At 35.4% G+C, this 6,173-nt stretch overlaps 1 pseudogene; it reads left to right on the forward strand.

The window, feature by feature from the left end:
* Nucleotides 5,892-6,173, forward strand: part of LOC109847804 — a 1,214-nt pseudogene continuing 932 nt past the window's right edge.

Consider the following 6,173-nt stretch of genomic DNA (forward strand, 5'->3'; position numbering starts at 1 on the left):
ATAAAGATTCAGTAAGAAATTCTTTCCTTATCATCACATATTTCTTATTCTATCTCTCGAATTTTGTGCATCCTGCAGAGTTAATATCTGACTGTCTTTCTTTTTTATGGATGCACATTTTAGCAGTTTATCTATATTTTCATTTTAGCAGTTTATCTATTTTTCAATCTTTATTTCCTCCTTTTGCCTGAAGGAGCATGATAATTTTTTGAAGTTATACGCATATTTCGTTTGAAACATTACCTTGGGTTCATTCATGTTGATGTCGCGGATTACACACCTGATGTAGTTGAATGATGAATTACATGGAGTTGGTTGTGAATAATGTTGATGCATATTCCTGCTCTAGATGTGTGATGAATTACATGGAGTTGGTTGTGAATAATGTTGATGCATATTCCTGCTCTAGATGTGTTCTTATAATAGTTTTAAGAGGCCAAATTTCTCATTTTTATGTATTTACTTTCTACAGCTTCTCAAAAGATCCATATCGGAGGCATCAATTGAGAGAATGTCTTGTCTATTTGAATCCTTTTCCCTTCTTTCTCCAACGGAGGAACCTAAAGGTATCAGTTGGATTATATATAAACACATATACTATCTTCATTTCATAGGGCATAGTACCTGAATTTGTAAATTGGTTAACTAGATTCTTGTCTTTCATGGTTACATATTTTTTTCTTAGATTACAGCTTCTGATGTCAGTTTTGTTTCTTCAAACAATTTTTGCGAAGAGAATGTCATAAACATGTGTTTTTTGAAAATCGTCATCTCCTTTATGTTCTGAATAAGTCCAATTTTGGGCTTTTGAGACCTTATATGACCTTGTGAACATGGGTGCTTCATAAAAAGCTCAGAGGTGAACTGCAGATAAAATTGTCCTTTAAATCACCAGCAGAAGGCCCTTCTCAAGGAGTTAATAATAGATAAAGGCATAAAAGAATGCGAAGCGCCAGAATCAAAAAGAATATGTGCTGGAAAGGAATTCACAAGGAACATACCTTCCACCACTGCTCCACTCGCACCATGGTCGTGAGGGACAACTGCATACACTCTACCAGTAGTCGAAGGCTACTACACTGCATCGCCTGGAATGTATAGGACCATCTATCCCTGCTGGATCTCCTAAATAGCTCGCACCTGTCCCTCAATCCTCGGGACTGCTGGAGGTGCCTCAATCCTCAACTGCTGGCCCTGACCGTGACATTGAGCGTGGTTTTGTTGATGCTGCTGATTTTTGCCCTGCTAGCCTACTATGGGTGCGCTGCGACACTATGCTACTCTGTGTCTGAACCTGTTGTATTTGAAACAAGTCCCCTAAAATTTGCATTGTTGCTACACCCTCTGATCCTACTAGTGTCGCTTCTTATGGGGACCCTGCTGATGTGGACCCTTACCCTGCTGTTAGGGTCCTCCTGAGCTTACAAAAGGTCTCTTACCTTTACCTTTATCCTCGGACTGTCCTGATTTAACATTGCTATCCTTGCCCTTAAGGAAAATAGCTATGTCTGTCTCCTGAGCTATGGCAACATTCGTCACCTATCGCACTAAACGGAACCTCTGAGGTAATAAATATCAACGTAATCCTAGGCGAAGCCCCATCATAATCATCTGAGCCTGCCACTCTTTCGTGTGCCACATGCCCGTGAATCTAAGTAGTGTCATGAATTTACTCTCAAAATTAATCACGGACATATCCCCCAGCTCCAGATTAGTTAGCTCTAACTCCTTCCCTGCTTTTGCTACAGGCGACACATACGGGCGAAAAAGCTTGAATTTTAATTTTTTTAAGATTTAAGATATCACATGTTAACTTTTAAATATTCACTATTAGGTTTAACTGTTAGATGTCAATTTTAACTATTAGGTGTTAACTTTGACTATAAGATATTAAGTTTAACTATCAAGTGTTAACTTTAACCGTTACGTGTTAATTTCGGCGTGACTTTAAAGATTGTTCCTTTTAAGCTGAAAATGATAGGCTTTAAATGATACGGCAACAATAGGAGAAGAAGAAGAAGAAAGAGAGATAACTGAAGGAAGAGAAAAATAAAATAAAATAAAGGAAGAGTGATCGTGACGGTGAAAAAGATAACGATTGAGAAATAATTAAAAGAAAGAGAAGGATAATGCAATAAAAAAGTGGTGGTGAAAAAAATAATGGGTGAGAAGGAGTAGTAGAAGGCGATATTTCATTGAGAAAAGAAACAAGAGATAAGAAGAAAGGGGAGGAGAACGCAATAAAACAGATCACGGTGGAAAAAATAATGATTAAGACGCCGGAGGAACACATGATGAAAAGTTGAGAGGGCGTGCACCACATGAGAGTTCTCAGATGGAGGCCTAGACGCATTTTATGACCGTTTTAAACTAAACGTAGTTAGACATCGCCATGATGTACGCCTTAATGTTCCCTTTCCCCTTGTATCTCATTTTTAATTTTTTAATTTTGGTATTTATGTGCTTATCACATGCTGGTGGAAGAGTTGGCTGTGGTGAGTTATTTGCTTAAATTCGTGTCTGATTTCTTCTTAATATTATTTGTGTATCCACTGATATTGATCCATCTATGGTGCAGTCTACAATAAAGGCTAATGGATGAGACACTATATAGCTATAATTTTCATGTTTTTTTAACCAAATGGTTGCTAATTTGGGAATTTTCATGTGTTTAGATGATTATGCATTTTTAGTATTTGACGAATAATTCCTTCAGATTTGATTGTCATATGGTTGCTAAGTTACCAATATGAAACAATAATATTATACTTTTAGTTCTACATTAGTTGTGTAGCCTATATGACAAGGAACACCAAGTTAAGTTGGGATATGCCACGGAAATGCTGGTGGAAGAGTTGGATGTGGTGAGTTATTTGCTTAAATTTGTATCTGATTTCTTCTTAATATTATTTGTGTATCCACTGATATTGATCCATCTATGGTGCAGTCTGCAATAAAGGCTAATGGATGAGACACTATATAGCTACAATTAGTTTAAGTTCTCCCAAACTAATAATTTTTTACAAGATTATCTACATCTTTTACCTCACAGGAAACTTTCAAACTTTAAATTGTTTGTATAGTAGAATATATTCGGTTTTTTACGACATACTTAGCACTCCTGCAATGTTTTTTTAATATACATGGAATAGTGGAAAAAAGGGAAAATACATAACAAGCAGACAAAATTTAAGAATATTAACACTACAATTAATCATATACAATCTATGGTAGGTATTGATGAAGCAGACGGTGAAACAAAGTACAAACCTTCTCAATGTTTTCCAACATAATGCTTTTGATTTCTGAAACTTGGGCCTTAACTTTTAAAACCTTTTGTATCTTGTCGGCATGCTCAAGAATATATTGCATATGTTCCTTTATAATTGATCTGCAAATAATAGAAAACATGATATCATGAGAATCCCCGATGATACACAGAAATTGAAAAGGACCTCCTAAACAAAGAAAAGAGAAGAAAACACACCCAAATTATTTATAGATAATTTTGGCAGTTACCGTGTCAGCCTTACCACCTCCATATCTCTTTCTGAAATCTACCTTAAGCCGCTCAAGAAAGGCTACCAAGACATGTAAATGCAACTAACTTAGTACTCCTTCATGAAACCTATCCTTGATATCTAACGAGGTATTCCAAACTCAAGATCCACGTAATTTCCTCTTAAGCACTCCATATATTTTCTCGTGTTTTTTATATTAAATATTAATTTGAATTATTTCTTGGAGATGAGATGTTTATGCATAGAAAACGAGGCTTGTTTAGGACAAATAGTTGATTAGGGTCTTTATTTCATTAGTTGATTGTTGGCAATTAAAGTTGTTGATTTGTTGAATTTGGTTGTGTTACTGGAATTAAAGATTTGATGCGTTAGTTGGAGGTTAATCCATAAAAGTTTCAAAATCTTTGACCACACACCATGCATGACCACAATATGCACTTGCACACCCACACAAATATAATTGTAGTTTGAATTTGTTTTTTATTTATTTATTTTCCATTTTTGCTGGTTGGTTGCTTGTATGATATCTAGAAGCAGCAAGTGAGTTTTTTCCCATTTCTTTTTGACTTTGTTTGAAAGGGGTGCCGGGTAGGGGGGCGTAGGGGGAGGTGAATGGTAGGTTGGTGCCATAGTTTTTTAATAGACAGTCATCATTTAATTTATTAAAATTTGAATGAGCTACTGAAACTGAATCTTGGGATTTCCTGTTTTTGAATCTTTTTCCAGTCTTTTCTACTTTTATATATTGTATATTCTTGTATTCATGAAATAAATGGATGTTTCCAGGCGATATTCGTTTGTTCTTCCTTTGTGTTCTTTCCCTTTTCTGCCATATGCAGTCACTACCGAGAGTTATTAGTGGGTCCACCATTATAAATTCTGAAGAATTAATAAAGTATGGTTAATTAGATAGCATGGTGTTTCATATTTGAGAGGATGTTTTGAGCTTTTTTTGGTTAATCCCCTCAAAATCCTTTAATTTTTTGAATTTGATACCTTTTGAGAATTTTGCTCTGTAAATTGAGTAATTTGAGTAATTGGAGCTGGATATTTAAGGTTATAATTGGATTCTAAATCTATCTCAATTTTTATGGATGTGATTTATCTGCTAGGTTTGCATGTGTCACTACTTCATGTTTTGGCTTTTTGATGTTGTGATTGTGAGCTAAGTTTGTTAGGCGTAGAATGTTTCCTATTAGCATCAAATAGTAAATTCTGGTTCCATTGGGAAGTAGAATTTATTTTGTTGACAGATTCTCATAACTGATCAACTTTTGATATCACATGTTTGAACTTTGAAGTGATAAAGCTTTTTACAAAATTTCTTGGTGTAGTGTCCAGTTTATAAAAGCTTCAAGTTATACGCCTAAATCCTAAACGAATTCTGTTTCATTTAGAAGTCAGAAATTTCACAAATTTCATTTGATTAGTTAAAATATACATGGGCAAATATATGTCAGAAATAATTTTAGATCCATGTTCCTTTATGTCCCTTTGCTTGATACATTCCTAATCTTTATATACAAAATGCTCTCTCAGAATGAACCTATGCAATATTTATTTCCTCTTTTTGAGAACAGCACTTTAAATGTCTTGGCATTCATACTGTATGTTTAGTTCTTTTAGGTACTGGTCAGAGGGAGAATTGCCTTCTAGATCAAATTGCCTTCTAGATCAAATCGGATCTCTTTTCAAGGTTGGACCTTTTTGTTTGTATTTGTTCTGCTAAATGCAAAGGCACTGTCCATGTGTGTGTGTATGTATGTGTATACTCTCTCTCTCTCTCTCTCTCTCTCTCTCGCTCTCTCTCTCTCTCTGTGTGTGTGTGTGTGTGTGTGTGTGTGTGTGTGCGTGTGTGTGCGTGTGTGTCTCCCTCTCTCTCAATAAAAAGACTGGTGGAGACATTTTTGTTGATATTAATATTGAATTGACATGTAACTTATTCTATGGAGATAAATATGGAGCTTTTGCTCCAATTATTTTCATTAAGAAAAACAGCGTGAAGGACCCTAATACCTAGAGATATTAGCAGATACAATCCAAACATAAACAAAACTCAAGATATCTAGAAATATGTTTTGCGACGCCCAGTATTTACCAAACCAAATAATTCGCCATATTAGTGCGCAAGTTTTACACTGATTTCCATATCCATATATCAGGTCTCTGATGTGTATGTGCCTCCTTCGTGTCAGTTCATCATAAATGATCACCTAATTTTCTGATTAATCACTTGCACGAATCATCATTTCACAGAAGAAGTTACAAAGAAGCTGGATTTCTGAGAGAAGTGGCTGAGGTGGTTAATTAAGGTAAGGACAGTTACCAATTTTGTTGTCTGGATGACTTAAATTTGATTTTTATGAGTCAATGGGTGCTGAAAAGATCATATGCGCTATTGTCACCTGTGTCTTTGCTACAGGTTTGTGATTTGTCTCAATTTTTGAGTTGGGTTCTAATTAATTTGTGTCTTAATTTAGTTTTTCTAATCAAAATTTGATCTTTGTTGTTTTTGAACAGTGTGTTCAGTTGTAGGAGCGATTACTAGTGGGGTAATTGGATTGGCTACTGAGAGTGGGCTTTTTCGAGGGGCCGGAATCGGGGCGATCTCTGGTGCTGTTTTCTCTATTGAAGTCGTTGAATCTTCTCTTT

The sequence above is a fragment of the Asparagus officinalis genome, chromosome 7 (assembly GCF_001876935.1).
Source record: "Asparagus officinalis chromosome 7, Aspof.V1, whole genome shotgun sequence".
NCBI lineage: Eukaryota > Viridiplantae > Streptophyta > Magnoliopsida > Asparagales > Asparagaceae > Asparagus > Asparagus officinalis.